Source organism: Myotis davidii, unplaced genomic scaffold (genome assembly GCF_000327345.1).
Source record: "Myotis davidii unplaced genomic scaffold, ASM32734v1 scaffold120, whole genome shotgun sequence".
Lineage (NCBI taxonomy): Eukaryota > Metazoa > Chordata > Mammalia > Chiroptera > Vespertilionidae > Myotis > Myotis davidii.
The window spans coordinates 1,613,222-1,632,570 of NW_006294778.1; the positions used below are offsets into that span (position 1 = coordinate 1,613,222).

Below are 19,349 nucleotides of genomic sequence, written 5' to 3' on the forward strand. Positions count from 1 at the left end.
TTGCTGACTTGCATGTGAGATGCCCAGCCGCAGGCAGGAGGCCACTCCTGATGAGTGCCCAAGAGGAGAAAAAGGCTGTGCCGTCTGCAGAGCCACGCCTTGCCCAAGACGGCCGGCCAGCACCAGGACAAGTAGCCTGGATCCTGAGGATTCCAGCCCCTCCTGGAATTTTCTATGTACCTATTCTCGCCTTCCCACATTGCCTTCTTTTCGTCACTCTGACCTCAATAGCTTAGAAGCTCATGAAGTCTTTGCCAGCAACTCATTTAAAAGTCTTCTTATCTGGTCTACACAGAGGGGGAGAAGTAGTAGGGCTTGTGATGTTTCTTTGGGAGGAGCTGGAGATGGGAAAGAATTCCAGGGCCTTGAGTCGAGCAGGTAAAGAATGTTAAGGGGAAAAAAGGCTGCATTCTCCGCATAGGTTTTGTAAGAGAACATTGTCCCACTGGCTACAGACTTGGCTCTGAAGTTGTCTGGCGTGACTAAAGCCTAGAGGAGCGCATGGCTTAATGAAGAGGCTCTTTAGGTTGTTTTAACATCAGGATCATGGGGGAGTGTTTGAAAACCAAGGCCCTGTTTTCACCCCCAGAGTTTCAGTTCGACAGGTCTGGGGGCCCGGCATCTGCATTCTATACAAGCTCCTCTGGGAATTCTGAGGCAAGCCAGGCTGGAGCATCCCCCTGTGACCCGGTGGCCTGGGGTGAGTAGGGAGGATACACATTCAATGCTATGGCGCTCGAAGAGAAGGCCTGCGGGGTGGGACCAGAGGCTCCGTTGTCTGGAGTGACTAAAGCCTAGAGGAGAGCATGGCTTAATGAAGCAGCTCTTTAGGCTGTTTTAACATCAGGATCATGGGGGAGTGTGTGAAAACCACCAAGGCCCTGTTTTCACCCCCCAGAGTTTTGGTTCGACAGATCTGGGGGCCCCGGCATCTGAATTCTATACAAGCTCCTCTGGGAATTCTGGGGCAAGCCAGGCTGGAGCATCCCCCTGTGACCGGTGGCCTGGGGTGAATAGGGGGGATACACATTCAATGCGATGGCGCTCCAAGAGAAGGCCTGCGGGGTGGGACCAGAGGCTCCGGAGGGAAGGAGAAGCCTAAATGGCTTCTTGCAGGGTCAAGAGAACAAGTGAACCCAGGAAGGTCGCTGGGTCCAGATGCAAGTAGGAGATTGAGCGCATACACAGCGGGACCTTTCTGAAGCATGAGGACAGAGCTGGTGCCGCGGGTGACCGTCTGGTTGGGGAGGGCTGGGTGCTAAGGAGGAGGGTATCATCTGTGGGAGAAGCGAGGTGTGGGGTTCTGCAGAACTGAATTCCAGTCCTGGTATCTGGACTCACGTGGGACTCTGGCTCTGGTCTGTAAACGCCTGTCTCTCAGTGACTTCATCTGTAAAGTGGGTAGGTTTGGGCCAGATGGTCTGCTTCAGGGGTTGGCAGACCTTTTCTGTAAAAGGCCAGAGAGTAAATATGTTGGGATTATGGGCCATTCTGTCTCTGTTGCAATGACTCCACACTGCCACTGTAGTGAGAAAGCAGCCACAGAAAATACATTCACGAGTGAATGTGGCTGTGTTCCAGGAATACTTCATGCACAAAATTAGATGGTGGATAAGAGTGGGCTGACCCTCGGTGTATTTGGTTCCTTCCTACGCAAAATTCTTTGATTCTATTGACATAGCCAGCTGCCTGGGGGCTTAGGAAGGGTCTAGTGCAGCAGCCGCCAACCTTTCGGACCTCACGGATCATCAGTGTTCCACGGACCACTGGTTGGCGACCGCTGGTCTAGTGTATGGAACAGGGAAGGTGGGAAAAAGCATATGAAGGTGTGAGTGATGGGGACAAAAAGTTAGCAGTCTTGCAAGGAGACAGATAAGAAACACATAAAACTACAAGTAACAAAGTGATTATAAATCGTGATCAGTGCCGAGGTGCTGGGATAGACAATAAACAGGGTTGAAGTGGGAAGGCCTCTCTGAGGAGGTGACCTAACCTCTAAGATGAGAAGAATCTGCCATATGCAAATGTGTGTGCAGAAGGATCTAGGCAGCCGTAACAGACTGTGCAAAGGCCCTGAGGCAGAAAAGGTCTTCACATCTTACCAAGCGCTTTCACATGCAGCATATCCTATTCGTCACTTCAGGGCAGAGGGGTGGCGAGGATATGTGTGAGGAAGGATCACTGTGGTAGGCAGAGCAGTGGCCCCCAAAGACATCAGGTCCTACTCCCCGGAACCTGGGGATGTTGACGGCAAAAGAGACCCTGCAGGTGTGATTCAGATAAGGATCTTGAGAAGGGAAGGTTACCCTTGAGCATCCAGGTGGACCCTCAATGCTATCACCGGGGTCCTTATAAGAGAGAGACAGAGGGTGATTGGACATGGATGACACTGAAGCACAATGCTCTGCTGCTGACTTTGAAGATGAAGGAAGGGGCCACAAGCCAAGGAATGCCAGGAAGGCAGCTCTAGAAGCTGGAAAGGGCAAGGAAGTGGGTTCTTTTCTCAAAGCCTCCGAAAGGAAACAGCCCTGCCGACACCTTCATTTTGGGCCGCTGAAACGCATTTGGACTACTGACCTCCAGGGCTGCATGAGAATAAATGTGTGTTGTTTTAACCCACCAAGTCTGTGGTGAGGCGTCACAGCCGCCATCAGGAACTAATGGGATCATGAAGCCAGGGTGATGGGAAGGTCATTCATTGTGGTTGAGGCTGGAGACACGGTGGTAAAGATCATGGACCAAGTATGAAAGCTGGGAGCGAGGGCATCCACAGGCCTCTGGGATTCATCTCAGACACCTAAACTGCCTCGTTCCTGAGGTCAGAGACAATCCTTTTGATATGGGCTGCATTGTACCTGCCCTCCCCCAAATCTGTGTGTAGAAGCCCTAACATCCAGTACCTCAGGATGTAACTGTATTCAAATGAGGCCATTAGGATGGGACCGAATTCAGTGTCACTGCTGTTCTTATAAGGAGAGATTAGGACACAGAGAGAGACACCAGGGGTGTGTGTACAGAGGGGCACCCACGTGAGAGTGGTGGCAAGAGGGTGGCATCTGCAAGCCAAGGAGAGAGACCTCAGAAAAAACCAAACTGGCTTACACCTTGGGACTCGGACTTCCAGCCTCCAGCACCGTGAGAAATACCTTTTTTGAGACACCTAGTCTGTGTTAATTTGTTACGGGAGCCCTGGCAGACGAACACACCTGTGGTTTGACTTAAGTCCTGCTCCGCCCTTGAGGTTTTAGTCTGTGGTGGATGGAGGAGCTTCCATTGGAAACTCAAAGTTTTTAGAGAGCTGATGGTTTTCGGTTCCCTTCCTTCAACCTGGTGGCAACAGTGGATGAATTCAAAGCCACCTGGGGGCCCTGCAGTGCAGAGGTTAGAAGCTCTGGCTTTAGAGCGACTGACCAAGATTGGGGTTCCGGCTGCCCCTTCCAGCTGTGTGACCTTGAACAAGGTATTCCAATCGTCAAGCCTCAGTTCTCTCCTGGGGAAATGGGATGGTAACAATGCCTACTTCAAAGGCTTTGGTTGGCTGAGTGATGAGCCCTAGAATCTATGCACGTTACCTTATCTGGCAAAATGGACTTTGCGCATGTAACACGGTTAAGATTTTGGGGAAAGAGGGGGCTATTTTGAGTTATTCAGGTGGGCCCTAAATGCAGTCACAAGGGTCCTAGGAAGAGGGAGGCAAGAAGGTCCAAGGAGGGAGGGAGTAAGAGACGTGAGACAGAAGCAAGAAGTTGAACTAGTGCGCCCAGCCGGTGTGATTCAGTGGTTGAGTGCCAACCCATGAACCAGGAGGTCACTGGTTGGATTCCAGGTCAGAGCACATGCCCGGGTTGCAGGCTCAATCCCCAGTAGGGCGTGTGTGAGAGGCAGCCAATCAATGATTCTCTCTCATCATGCATATTTCTCTCTCTCTCTCCCTTCCTCTCTCTGACATCAATACAAACATTTTTTTTTTTAAAAAAGAAACGGAACTAAAGCAAGAAAGGGGTCCTGAGCCAAGGAAAGCAGGTGGCCTCCGGGAGCAAGGAAACAGAGTCTCCCCTGCAGCCTCCGGGAGGAACCTGCCCCGCTGACACCTGGCTGTAGCCCCACGACACTGATTCTGTACTTCTGACTCCCAGAACTGTAAGATAATAAATGTGTTGTTTTAGCCTCCATGCTTGTGGCGATTATTTTACAGCAGCCGCAGGAAACGAATACAGAGATTTACTGCAAGAGTCGAATGGGATAACATACGTAGCCTGGCGCCTGGTACCAAGACAGCTCTCCGTAAGCGGCCGCTGTTATCATCACGGTCACCAGCGCTGTTTTCAGCATCAGCCAACCTTGTCTCTGTGGGACGCAGGAAAGGCTCCACCACACAGAGTGACACGCCTGTCATCTCCTTTCCAATCAGAGCAAACCTCTGCAGTTGCTATGCCTTTACTTTATAAACTGCATGGCCCTGACTTTTCATCTTTGTTATTTGTGGAGTCTTTCTGACGCTGGAGAGGAATTTATACGGTTTACTGTGGTTTAGAAAGCTCATAATTCCAGAGATACAGGGAGTGAAGGGAAAGCAGCAAAATTGATAGGAGACCCTCTCCAGTGCTAGTTTCTATAGCAATACTCACTGTAATCTCATTGTGTTGGTGGGCACCGAGCTAGGAAGATGGCAGAGGTCAGAGGGGGCCATGCTGGTTACTATAGTGACAGCCCTTCTAGAAGTACAGAGTGTGGTCAGGTTGCCCCTGGGGGTGGTTCCTGCAGACAGCTTGGAGTCGGAGGACCCAAGGGGTGTGTTCTAGGTCAGTGCTTCGGGAACATGGATGTGCACATGAGTCGCCCAGGGATCTTGCTAAAATGCAGATTCTGATTCAGTGGGCCCGGGGTGGGGCCTGAGATTCTGCATTTCTAACAAGCTCCCAGGCAATGATGAAGCTGCCAGTCTAGGGGCCACATTTTGAGTAACGACGTTGTAGTGAATATTATGACTCAAGCCAGAAACCAGGGAAGCTGAATTCTATGATCATGTTGAAGGGGGAGAGAGTGAGGCCGGATGTGAGAGAGCTGCAAGGGGGCTTAGAGGCTTAGGAGACAACAGAATGGAAAAAGGAACCTGTTTGTACCTGGGCTTCCTGTTTAAAGGTGGACACTACGTCTGATTGGCTGAGCCTAGCTTACAGCCCGCACCAAGCTGCAAGGGAGGCGGGGACAGCAAGCGCCTGATTTCAGCTTTATCATGGGAAGTAGGCTCCGCCTCCCACCTGGATTCTATAGTCTTCCAAACACCTTATGAAACAGAACCTTTCAGTCCCCGGGAGTTCATTGTCTGATAGGCATTTTGTATTCAGGACAGTGTTTAGCATCATTCTGGGCATGTAAATGCTTAAAAAAAAGACACCTTGTGATGGTTAATTTTATGTATCAACTTGGCTAGGCCATAGCACCCAGATATGTGGTCCAATACTAGTCTGTTTGTTGCTATGAATGTATATATATATTTTTTATAGATGAGATTAACATTCAAATGGTGGACTCTGAGTGAAAAAGATTATCCTTCACAAGGTGGGTGGGCCTGATCCAATCAGCTGGAGGCCTTAAGAGGAAAAAGTCTGACTTGTGAACAGGGAAATGTATCAGCAAACAGCCTTCAGTCATAGACACATCCTGTTCGTTCTGTTTCTCTGGAGAACCCTGACTAATACACCTGCAGTGGGGGCCATGGGACTCAACTGTTGAGAGTGATGCAGCCTCCTCTTTCTACACGGATTCTCCCCTTCACCTTCTTTCACATGGGCTGGGGCAGGGAGGAAGCTTGGGGCTGGATCACACAGAGGACCACGACTTCCCAACACCACGAGTGTGCAGACACGCCATCTGGGAACTGTGAAACAGGGTGTCATGGGACAGTTGATGCTTTTAGGAAAGAGGAAGCCATCTGGTACTAAAAGGAATGGTCCCTTACAGTGGGAAAGTCAGCCCCATCAATGCTTGGCGATGCAACTTCCCTGCAAGTACCAGGGGGTCCTGGGTGAGGTGGTGATTTCTGCCAATCGTGCCAGCAGGTGCACGTGACCTACCAGGGAACCTTCTTTGGCTTTCCGGTCACACATTCTGACGAAGGTGACTCAGAGGGCTGAAGGGCTGTAGATAAAGTCTGAGGCACAAGCAAGGGCAGGCAGAGCAATAATGACACACGAATAACAACAATCTCCTCCCTGTCAGCAAACAGCTGTCACCACAGCCCCCACTCCCTCCTTTGGCCTTCTTGCTCCCCCACCCCCCTTTCCTGGCTCCATCACTTCCTCCCCTAGTCCCATAACTCAACCCCCACCTCTTCTGTCCGTTCTCATTAGCATTTAAGCATTTGACATGCTCCAGTCTCTAGTAATTTGAATATCAGAGGAGCAAAGTGATGAGGTGTAAGAATCCAGTCCTCCTGGAGTTTCAGTCTAGGTACTCCATCTAGTTCTTCACCTTGTGGGGAGCGGGGATGGGGGGTGGAGTAAGGCAGAGGCTCAAAATCACCTAGGGGACAAGTTAAAATGCTTATTCCTAGCTTCCTGCCTATTTGCTGGGTGTATTAGTTTCCCGCGGCTGCTGTAATCAACTACCACAAATGTGGTGGCTATAAACAACAGAAACTGGAAATCTCACAGTGCTGGAGGCCCAAAGTCCACAATCCAGGCGCCAGAGGATGTGCTCTCTCCATAGGCTCTAGGTAGAGCCCATTTATTTCCCTTGTTCAGGTTTTGGTGGTTGCTAGCATTCTCTGGCTTGCGGCCACATCACTCCAATCTCTGCCTCTGTTTGTATTATCTCTTCTCTTTGTGTGTCAAATCTCTCTCTCTTAAAAGGACACATGTGATTGGACTTAGGGCTCACCCAGATAATCCAGGGCAAACTCTCCATGTCAAGACCCTTAATGGAATCACATCTGCAAAGACCCCTTTTCCTTGTAAAATAACGTTTATAGGTTGCAGGGGTTAGGACCTGGGTCTTTAGGGGCCACAAGGCAGCCTGCTACACTTGGCATCTGTGTCTAGTCCATTCTCTGCAGGGTTTCTGATGCTGGGACTCTCAGGTCTAGACAATGCTAGCTCTGAGCTGCAGTGATTGGCAGGCCTGAGGTTCTGTGCTCACACACCATCCAGGGATCAGCAGACCAGCCTGCAGCTCTTCCCTCCATGCCAGTGGCTGCACCACAGCCGGGCCTGGTGTGGGGTACAGAGGCCTCTGTGGTGGGAACCTGATCTCCAGTGGGTGGAATGACGATGTGGCCCAGGATATAAATGGCCTGGGAGGGGAGCCGTGGCTTCAGAAGTGGGGAAGCCACAGGCTCTGGTCGAGGCTGCAGAACCCTCCTTGCAAACGTGGGCACAAAATATAAACATCCAGGAGGTGGCAGAGGCTGTCCAACTTTGTATCCTGGGAGCAGTGGCTCGAGAAGCCTGAAACGGCAGGGTCTGGCCTGGTCGGGGTCAAGAGGCAAAGGTGAAGGGTGGGCTCCCAGGGGTCATCTGGGCCGGCCCCTGCCTCCAAAAAGGTTATCATAAAAGTCGGCAGAAGGCTGCAGACAGCCTTACAAAGAAAACACACTATGCCTTCGAATCTGGTGCTGGTGTGAGGGAAAGGCCACCCACCCTGCGGACAGCGGGCTCTGCATTTGGGCCCAAGCTCCGTCACCTGGAGCTGTGGGACCTCAGGCAAGTGCCTAAACTTCTCTGTGCTCCGGTGTCCTCACATGTAAAACAGGAGAAGTGATAGTGAGGCCACTCGACAGGGTTGCTGTGAAGGTTAAGTGAGAGGATCTCTGAAAGGTGCTTAGCACATAGTAAATGCTCAACAAAATTAGTTATTATTGAGGACTTGTCACATCCTAGGCATGATTCTGAAGATTTTCTTTCAGGGGCTCATTGGATAATGACAAAAACCAGACAGTTAAGTATTGTTATTATCTTCATTCTATGGATAATGAAACAGGCGCAGAGAGGTTATGTGACTTGCCTAAGGGCACACAGTTATAAGCTGCAGGACTGGGAGCATGTAAGTAGTTGGACCCAGGGCCAGGGCTAGTAGCTATGCTTTCTATTATTTCCAGGTAGAGGCTACAGCATGTGCAGAGGCCCAGAGGCAGGTGGGGGCATAGTGCTTTGGAAGAATCCCGCTTGGTGTGGCTGGAGCTGAGATGGAGGACAGAGAGCCCCGGAGGGAAGTGGACTGGTCGGAGATAACACTGGAGAGAGATAAGGGGAGAATCGTAGAGGGCCTTGTACCTTCTGGAGTAAAACTGTAAATCCTTAACACTTCAACCTTTCCTTAGAATTGCAGTTGAAAAACACAAAGTCAGAAAAGCATTTGAAGAGAGACATCAAGAAGGGGTTGACAAAAATACCTCTGAGAATGCAAAACAATGGGTTCGCCATAACCGTTTGTTTAGAGAGTTACAGAGATGATTTTCACTCCCTGGCAGAGACTGCTGGGTGCCCTCTCCAAGTGTCATCCTCCTCTTCCTTAGTAATACACCCCCATAGTCTTTATCTGGGTGTATGACCCCCTAGAATACATTTTTCAGTCTCCCTTACATCGGTCCTCACGATGACACAGACAGAAGATTCTTGTAAGACTTCTAGGAAGGTCTCTACAGGGAGGTGGCCCAACTATTTCTGGTCTTTTTCCATTCTGCTGGCAAGAAGGCAGACACCGTGGCTGGTGCTCAGGCAGCCAAACCGGACCACGAGGTGGGGGCCATGTGGTGATGATGGCAGAGCCAAAAGATGTAAGAAGGACCTGGGTTTCTGACCATTGCTCAGGTGGTCACCCTGCTCTGGATTCTTACTCCCAGACTCTGTTTCCATAAGAAATAACTTCTATCTTGTTTAAATACCTGCTATGTGGTTGTTGTTTTTTTTGGTCACTCATAGTCAAACCTAATTCCAAGTGACATTCATATTAGTTTCCAAGACATTTAAGTTAAATCTCTCTCTTCACTTTATTGTGCCACTAAAACTCAGGAATTTGAGTTTCTTTCTGTTTAACAACAACAGTTATTTTCTAAAGACTGTGAACCTGGAACCCTGGGACTATATTGTTCCCAGGAAAGTACATTTATGAGATTATTTGTTACAATTACTTGTCTGTTCATGTACAGGTGTAAACTATGTCACAGGAAGTTGCATTTGTTCATCCACCTTGTGAAGATTTCCTGGAAGTGGCTTTGAGTTCATCATAATGAACCCAACCGATAAAAACATCAATAAAAGTCATTATCCTTGCAAAAGTCCTCTTGCAAAGAAATACTTTAAATTCAAAACGAACAGATCAATTTTATTTTATTTTAGCTATTCCCCCAGGTGTATTGAGATGTAGTTGACGTGTCACATTCTGTACGTGTGAGGTGTACACTGTGATGATCTGATGCACTTACGTGTTGCCAAATGATCACCACTGTAGGCTAGTTAACACCTCCATCACCTCACCTTACTGCTGTTTCCTTTTCGTGGGGAGGATGTTTAATATTTCCTCTCTTAGCAGTTTCCAAGTACATAATACCGTACGGGTGACTGTACTCCCCATGCTGTACATTAGGTCCCCAGAATGTATTCATCCGACAGCTGGAAGTTTGCACACTTTGATCAACATCTTTCCCCGCCTCCCGCCAGCCCCTGGGAGCCATCATTCCACTCTGTTTCTACGGGTCCAGCTTTTTAGATTCCACATATAAGGGCGATCATACAGTACTTGTCTTTCTACCTGACTTATCTCCTTAGCATAATGCCCTCCAGTTCATCTGTGCAGTTGCAAATGGCAGGACTTCCTTCTCTCTCAGGGCTGAATGCTATTCCCCGAACAGATCAATTTAAAAAGACCACGCAGAACCTCTTTCTTCCTGACAACTAAGTGGTAAAAAGGAGAGGCTGAGAATGGTCTAGAGCTTCCCCGTGCTGTCCTTGCTATCGTTGCCACTGGGCTGTGGCTTTGAGAAAATGATATTCTCTTCTCTTGTAATCAACCCTTTAAACTCACATTACCCTGCATTCGGCAGGATGACGGGGTGGCTGAAATTCATACTTCAGCCTATGTATCACAACAGACCCAAGGCAGCTGATCCCCGGGGCCTCGCCGGCCACCACGGAGTGACTCATGCCCTGAGTCAGAAGTGTGTTTTGTAGTGGCTCTGCTACCAATTAGCGATGGGACTGCATCCTTGAGGCTCTGTGCGACTCAGATGTACTCCCCAGGGAAGGCCAGAGACCAGCGGAGCTTTTCTTCTAGTTTAAAGTGATAGTATACTATTTGGAAATAAATAACTAACAAAAATACTGATATAAGGAAGTTGGGGGGGGGCAGTTGCGGGGAGCCACGAAGGCAGCCTCCAATAGGATTTCTTGCTATTATGGAAATGTTCTGTGTCTGCGCCGTCCAATACAACAGCCACAAACCACTGATGGCTGCCGAGCACTTAGAATGTGGGTGATGGGTCTGGCTGGTGTGGCTTAGTGGTTGAGCATCAACCTAGGAACCAGGAAGTCACAGTTTGATTCCTGGTCAGGGCACATGCCCGGGTTTCGGGCTTGATCCCCAGGAGGGGGTGTACAGGAGGCAGCCGATAAATGAGTCTCTCTCATTATTGATGTTTCTGTCTCTCTCTCTCCCTCTCCCTTCTTCTCTGAAATCAATAAAAATACATATTTTTAAAAAAAGAATGTGGGTGATGGAACTGAGTTGCTAAAATTCTGATTTTATTCCATTTTAATTTGTTCAGCTTTAAACAGCCACGGAGTGTAGTTCTAAAGGATGTCCTTCAGGTCAGCATAACTTCAGACAAGAATCCTGGTAGAATGGCGGTGTAAAGAGGGCGACAGGAGATATCATGCCACCTGGAGTTTTTACCTCGTTTTTCCATTATCATGATCTCACCATCATCAGAATTTTCAGGATTTTAGAACATCCATCATTTCTCGAATGCTTACAATGTCCCAGGCTCTGTGCAAAAGCTTTATATGTAATAATATATTTCATTTAATTATTATAAAATGAGAGGCCTGGTGCATAGCGACTAGTCAAATGGTTGAATGAATGGTCGGACACTTTATTATATAGGATCCTTGGAAGATACTTATTAGCATCCCTATTTTACAGATGAGCAAACTGAGGCTTAGCAACATTCAGTAACTTAGACGGAATACTATCACTGTTGGGGCTGCCAGAAGCCAAAGCTCATGTGCTTAGGCATTATTATATCACTTCTCCAAAGACCGGTGTGGCACTGGGTGAGTCACTGAGTGCTGAGGAGCTTCAGTTCTTCCTCTGAGAAGTGGGGAGGCTGGGCTGTACGAACTCTAAGATCAGCTCAAGTAGGAAAGGCAATGATTCCTATACTCCTCTCCACACCCCCAGGCACATTTACATAATGAATGCTGTTGTTTACAGATGTGACCAGGGAACATGAAAAGCCCCTGACTGCCTAGAGCACAGTTCAATCATTTTCCTAGGCATAGCCCTAGACTTGGTTACAGATTGTTTTCAAAAGTTCCTCAGTTGATTCAGGTCATCAGAAAGGTCTAGGAGCATCAGCCCTGGACTGAACTTGCTGACGTCAGAAAAGACCCTTTTGTGAACACTCTTTTGGTGAAGATTACATGGTGTGTGTGTGTGTGTGTGTGTGTTTAAATTAGATAACGAGAGCTTTATAATGCATGTTTCCCTTTTTGCTTTGGAGGCCAGGCAACTCAAATCTAAATTTTGTGATTAATTGCAGGAACAAACCTGCAATGAGGTGAGATTTTTCTGGTACAGTGGTCTTCCTTAGTGTTAATGACATGTGTTTTTTTTTTTTGCATTGTTATTCGTGCGTGCGTGCGTGCGTGCGTGTGTGTGTGTTTCTGGTTCTGTTATATTGAACTTACACTGAGAATCTAGCTCAAATCCATTTCAGAATTAAACTGGGTATAAATGACTAGATAAATGTCATGTGTCTCAGGCTGCACCAAAGCTCCAGGACTCACTGGGATAATAAATAAGAAGGAGACTGTCACCATGTAGATGGAGAGGAGTGCCCTTTGAAAAGGGAGGAGGAAAAGAAAAAAGAACACAGAGAATGGAAGGAAGAAAATAGAACTCTCTAGAGAGCTTTAAAAATCAAGGAAGCGACTAGGCCTGGGGGAGGAGGAGAAGCAGTGGAGGCCATTTAGCCGATGTATGGAATCTCCACGTAAGTGAGAAGAAAACATGTGCAATTAACATGTCGGACAACATGTGACCAATTTTACATTTTGCTAAATCTAGAAGTGAGAGGTGACAGAAACCGCAAAGGAAGCTTGTGATGTTAATACAAGGAAAACCTGCAGGGCTATATTTTCAGGTGGACTTTGGTGCTTTCTAGGAAAGGACCCTCAGGGCTGATGACCTGGTGAGGTGGAAAGGGGACAGGCTGGGTCCCCTACCAACCCACCATGCTCTGTGCAGCCCTCTCAGCGGACTTCCTGCAGCCTCCTCTTCCAAGCAGCCAGTGAAGGAAGGGGCTGAGTTCCGGGCCAGCCCCGGGGGAGGCAGAGTCATTACCACCCAGAGGGACCAAAGCAGCTCTCGTCCAGGCCAGGGAGCCCCGGCCAGGTCCGGAGCAGCACTTCTCGGAGATGGAGGAATGTGGGCTGGCAGACAGGTGGGGGTGTCGGATGTGGCTGGGGTGTGGGCGCTTGTTCTGAATGGAAGCTGGGTGCATGTTGAGTGGATGAGGCAAAGATGTCCCCTAACCCTTACAGCTCTCTGTCACCTAGAGAGTGAGGGTAATGTTAAATGGCCCCCTTTCACAGGGCCACAGAGAAGATAAACGAGGTAATAGGTATAGAAGTACAATTCTGTGGAAGAACAACATTCAGGTTTCTTCCTGTACATCAGGCATCTAACACACTTAACCTAAGCTGTTATCAGTTTAAACACGAGGTTAAGGAAAACACAACCAGGAAGGTAAATGTGCTAACAAAAAGCCCCATTTTGCCAGGGTCGGTCCTGTCCACGTCCTTTTAAGTCCGCCAGCCACAACCGTAGCAATTCCACACGCTGCCTGAAGGGGGAGCTCCTGCATACATGCTCCGTGCACAGCCTGGGTTGCCCATCCGTTTCTTACACCTGTTGTAATTTTGCTTCTAGCTTTCCAGCCTCTCAGACTTGCTGTAGTCCTCTCTGCTCCGTCCTGGGATGTGTCCAAGGTGAAGCTTTGCGTTCCTCAAACCTGATTATACACACGGGTCTCACGCCTTCCATCTTTCCACGCTCCCCTCTCCCCCTCCGTTTTTATCCTCCAGGGAACAGACCTTCCTTCCCAGGCACGGATTCTGTCGGGTGGCTCCTGCTGGGGCCTGACCCAAAGCTACCAGCAGGAACAGCTCACGCAAAGGGCCAAACATAAATCCCTTTCCCCTTCTGGAATAGCCAGGCTACAAGCCAAAGCCAAGTACTCATTGTCACAATGCTTGGGTGTTGACTTCACCATCCAAACACTAGCATGGGGAGCCCCGGAACTTATGAACCATGCTTATTCACCGTGGTCACCCCTTCCTATTATTCTCAGGACAGGGAGTGTCATAGGGGTGGGTGCTAAGTAAATGTTTGCCAAGTGAAATTAATAGCTATTTCCCGGAGTGCAGGCTCTGGAGGCAGACGGCTTTGGTTTTTAATCCTGGTGTTGCCAGTTACATGGGCCAGTGACCAAATCTCAGCAAGTCCCTTGGCCAATGAGCCCGAAGCTCCAACCTGAAAATGAGGGAGTATGTGCCCGGCAGGCTTGCCTGCACACAGAAGGCACTCTGTAAATTGCAGCTGTTTTTATTTATTTATTTTTAAAATATATAGTTTTTGATTTCAGAGAGGAAGGAGAGGAAAAGAGAAATAGAAACATCAATGATGAGAATCATTGATCAGCTGCCTCCTGCACACCCCCTACTGGGAATTGAGCCCACAATCCAGGCATGTGCCCTGACCTGGAATTGAACCAGTGGCCTCCTGGTTCATAGGTCAACGCTCAACCACTGAGCCACGCTGGCCGGGCTGCAGCGGTTTTTAAACAATGAAATGTTGCCTTTGAATTAGGAATTGGACTGGTTCTGGAAACCCCAAGGAGCAAAAGAAGGAGGAATGGCGGTGGCTCCAGGGAGCAGCTCTCATGGCCACACAACCAAGACCTCAGAGGAGTCTCGGCTCTCTGAAGCTTCAAGGACTGGGGCCCTGAACAGTCCCTTGGGGAGGATGTTAGGAAAGAGAGTCAAACACCCAATGGGTGGTTCGACTAGATAACTTTAGAGTCCCTCCCACCCAACACTCCAAATTCAATGGACTGGCCACTTCATCAGACTCTTTGTAGGATGGAACCATTGCTTTATGTTCATAACCATTTCCTGATCCTCCTTTCTCTCGCAATCCTTTCACGTTGCTGGCAGGATGAATACGCTAACATGTCAGTCTGGTTCTCTGATACAAAGTCCTTGGCCTGGCCATGTGTTAACTGGCCCCCACCCACAACTTCATTCTCTCAGGCTCCCCGGCCATGCCTGTGGTCACCAGTGTGCTCCAGCGACACCGAATGTCCAGCTGCTCCTGGATCACACGTGTTTGCTCACACCTCCCCGCCTTTGCTCCTGCTGCTGTTCCCACTCCCTTCCTCTTCTCTCCTTCCAGTTAAGTTCCACTTGTTTTTTTTTAAGGCTGATCAAATCTCCTCTCCTCTGGGAATTATTTCCCAAGAGCCTCCACTCGCCTCTGCCCATACCCCCAATAGAGTTAGTTATGCGTTCCCCTCTACCCCCATAGCATTTTGTTTGTTTGTTTGTTTTTAATCCTCACCCGAGGATATTTTTTCCATTGATCTTCAGGGAGAGAAAGTGGAAGGGAGGGTGGGGGGAGGGAGAGGTAAAAAGAGAGAGAGAGAGAGAGAGAGCGAGAGAGAGAGAGAGAGAAACATCAATGTGAGAGAGACACATTAACTGGTTGCCTCTGCATGATCCCCAACCACGGCTGAGGAGCAAACCTGCAATCAAAGTATGTGCCCTTGACTGGGAATCGAACCCATGACCCTTCGAACAATGGTCTGGTGCTCTAACCACCGAGAAAATCTGGCCAGGGCCCCCATAGCATTGTGTATAGAATTCCACAATACCATTTACATATTGTTATAATTTATGTCTTTACCACAAACCCAACAACACTGTGGGGGCACGAATGATTCATCTTTGTGTCGCCCAGTCTTGCACACAGTAGTACCTGCCACTACTCGAGATGACATTGTACAGCAGTGTCCTGGATTTTCTGTCTCCTCCATTGGACTGCCAGCTTCATGAGGGCAGAGACCTCTCCTGTGCTCTGTGTGTCCCCAGCACGTGGTAGAGTGCCCGGCACTTCACAGGTCCTCAGTCAACATTCTTTGAGTGAATGGGGGTGTAGAGTACAGCACGGTGGCTGTAGTTAACAAGACTGTGCTGTCTATTCGAAAGCAGCTAAGAGAGTAGACGTAAAAGTTTTCGGCACAAGAAAAAAACATTTTTGTAACTATGTGAGGCGATGGATGTTAACTAGACTTATGTGGTGATCATTTTGCAATATACAGAAGTAATCAAATAATTATGTTGTATGCCTGAAACTAATATAATGCTGTATGTCAGTTATATCTTAAAAAAATAAAATAAAATAAAGTTGTTTCCAAGTTTCTGACAGAAAGATTCTTTGAGTGCATGAACATTTGTTAAGTGAATCAATGAGTGTGCGATTGAATCTTGTGAATTTGCTTCGCTTAAATTCCAGTGGGTTTTCCACTTTACTCTGGGTGACAGTTCACTGCAATGATTTTATAAAGACTCAAGTAAAATGATAAAAATAGCTAAATGTGGTTATTTCAGTTGTCTGTAGGGTAGGAATTCCACATAATTAAGATTCAATGAGAACCAGGCTTGAGTAAGAACTACATTAAAAGTCAGGTCCGGGACCTCGGCCAAGGCCCCGAATAAATCCCAGTGACCCTCCAAAGACTTCAGACTCTGGGAAAGTCAGAAATGAAACAGAAATGATGGGCAGCCAGCAAGGCCACATTTCTCTAGAATTTAGATGTTCTCTGTACCTATTTGCCACCAGATGAAACTGGTACAAGTGGGAAGGGCTGGCAAAAGTGTCACTGTGCTGGGGGCTTTGGGACAAGGTTCAAAAATTGTATGCAGTCTATGCTAAGATGAGACCTGGTTCTGTTCAGCTCAGTGAAGCCCAATTCAGTTCAGTTCAATTCAAATTATTCAACTTAACTAACATCTACGAATCTTCTTATCACACCTGGACTAGGAACCAAACTCATCCACATGCCCAAAGAGACTGAAAGATCTGACCTTGCCCATCTTGGACTTCATTTCCTTCATCTAACACTCACTCATTCTGTTCCAGCCTCACTGGCCTCCTTGCTGTTCCTTGCATGGCCAAGAATGCTCCTGCCCCAGGGCCTTTGCACTTACTCTTCTCTCTGCCTAGCAAGGTCTTTCCTCAGATAGCCACGTGGCTTCCTGCCTCATTTCCTCTAGGTCTCTGCTTAAATACTTTCTCCTTAGAGAAACCTTCCCTGACCACCTTCACTGAAATAGTACCTCACTTGGTTTGAGCTGCCCAGCTTTATTTCTCTTTATGTCCCTTATCTTTGCCTGATAGTTTATTATGCAAGCATTTGTCCTTGTCTGTTTCCACAAGGGTGTAAGCTCACGAAGACAGGTATTTTGCCTGGCATATGGCAGATGCTCTATAAATATTGGTTGAATGGATGAATGAAGAAATGAGTATCTGTCACATACCTGCTTCTACAATTAGTGATATTTCAACAGTCCCGTCCCTTGATGAACTCATGGTCTAATGTGAAAAACGTAAGAAACTACTTGACAAGCTTTATGGTAAAGGAATGCACAAAGTCTTAGGAGAGAATGAGTCAAAATTGGCTGACGTTGAAGGGCGTGGGAGTGTGTTGGGGAACAGTGTCCTGGGCCGGAAGGGGGAGAGAGAGGGCTCTGAAGAACCCAGGCAGAGTGAATGAGAGGAGGAGAGGCAGAGCCAGTCCAGGGAACTCTGTGTGGGGTAGCTGAGGGATATGTGAATGGGAGGCCCTCTGGAAGATGAACTTGAGAGATAATAAATGCATGAACAGAGAGGCCACTGATAGAACAGGACGATCACTTTGCTTGTCCACTGTTCAGTGATTATCTCCTTGGAGCAAGGGTCTGTGCTGAGTTTTGTGGAGGACACAGGGATTTATAACTTGGGTCTGGCGTTCTATCAAGCAAGAGAATTTCAGTGTGGCCACACTTCCCTAGTTTCCCAGGGAAGCGTCTGTTGCAGCGGTTCTCAACCTGTGGGTCGCAACCCCTTTGGGGGTCACCTAAGACCATCCTGTATATTAGATCTTTACATTACAATTCATAACAGTAGCAAAATTACAGTTATGAAATAGCAATGAAAATAATTTTATGGTTGGGAGTCACAACGTGAGGAACCGTATTAAAGGGTCGTGGCATGAGGAAGGTTGAGAACCACTGGTCTATTGCAATAAGTCTGTTTGTCCTTATTTATCCTTGCATACTTGTTTTGATTGGTCACTTTTGATTGGTGGGTGGGAGCATACAGGGGCCATCAGAGAACGAAAGGCAGATACTGTAATGCAAGGCTGGCCTGACATGGCCTTGTGAGACGTGCTTATAAAGTGCTCTGGGGTCTGAGGAGGGACCGGGCCTCCAGGGGAGGAATTTGGAGGCAGTGGAACCTGCTGTCCGTGTCAGTATTGTCAGCAAGTTGGTCCTTGGTTTTGCCTATTTACTGGTTCATTTTTTTCTTCACAAAAATGTTCTTCCCAGCACAGTTGGTGCGGCTCAGTTGGTTGAGCGTCGGCCCATGCACCAGGAGGTTGCTTGTTCGATTCCCGGTCTGGGTACATGCCCAGGTTGCAGGCTCTATCTATCCTCAGTAGGGGGCATGGAGAAGGCAGCCGATTGATATTTCTCTCTCCTCGATGTTTTTTTCTCTCTCTCCCTCCTGTCTCCCGATAAACAAACACGACCACCAAACCGACAAACAAATGATTTCTGGAACTGTGGAGACTTCCTAATCTATACATGTGGCCAAGTGCGTATGCAGTGAGGTTGGTACAGAGTGCGAGCTCAAGACTAGCTTTCTGATGCTGCCCAGCGTCTCCTCTCCATTCTGGAAGCAATCCAGGAATCCAGGAAGGGGGCGGGGCTTCCCAGGGGTCCCTAGAACCGCCCTCCGTTTCCATCTGGCCGCTCAGGCTTTGAGAAAATCTCAAGACTTTTCTAGAGTCAGTCTCTTACATCGGGAAAAACAGCCCTGGCTGGTCCCCCCACTTCCAGAAATATTTCTCTCTCCTCGATGTTTCTTTCTCTCTCTCCCTCCTGTCTCTGACATAAATAAAAGCATATTTAAAAGAATGTTCTTTCCACATTCTGCCGCTGCACCTGGGGAGTGCCATGGGAGGGGAGGGATTCTGTGTAAGGAGCTAACGAAGGGCATTGTGACCAAGACTGCAAAGGGCTCACTCCAGCCTTGGCGTGGAACTGTTCGGTGAGAACAGCAGCCTGGGAAAAATACCCACCTCCCTCCACCAGCACATTCTGCCTAGATTCCTGGGCGAGCCTGAACCTGGCTGGCTGACTCTCTGCAGACTCACACACCGATTTGAAAGAACCAAGGAAGCATCCACCGGCGAACAGCGTCTCCTCTCCATTCTGGAAGCAATCCAGGAATCCAGGAAGGGGGCGGGGCTTCCCAGGGGTCCCTAGAACCGCCCTCCGTTTCCATCTGGCCGCTCAGGCTTTGAGAAAATCTCAAGACTTTTCTAGAGTCAGTCTCTTACATCGGGAAAAACAGCCCTGGCTGGTCCCCCCACTTCCAGAATCCAGGGAACAGCCCTGGACACCAGGAAGGGCTTGCTCTGAGAGCTTTGATAATGACTGTGGCTGGAGACCTCCCAGGCCAGAAGGGTGCCACCCTCCTTACGTTTCCCACAAAACATTTCTTTCTGGAAGAGGCAATAGCCGGGGTTGGGGTGGGTAAGCCAGCCTCGCAGGGCCCTCCTTCTGCAATTTCTCCTGGGAGGCCGCGTGAAATGACCCCTCGGTGGCTCCCCTCCGGGCAGACTGCTCTTTTTATAGCCATTCCCTCTACGCTGGTGTTTTCGTCATGCGACTGTGCACAGCTTTAAAGCTGCATTTCACAAATTGGAAACAACCCAAACGACCAGGAAACTGGGAGCTGTTAGGCAAATTACGGTGCGTCCACAAGACGGGATATTTTGCAGTCATTAAAAAATGATGCTTACA

General features: G+C 48.5%; 1 protein-coding gene across 1 annotated transcript in view; it reads right to left on the bottom strand.

Moving 5' to 3' along the window:
• BTBD11 (BTB (POZ) domain containing 11) overlaps positions 1-19,349 on the bottom strand; it is a 291,756-nt gene that overhangs the window by 83,153 nt on the left and 189,254 nt on the right. The window lies entirely within an intron of this gene.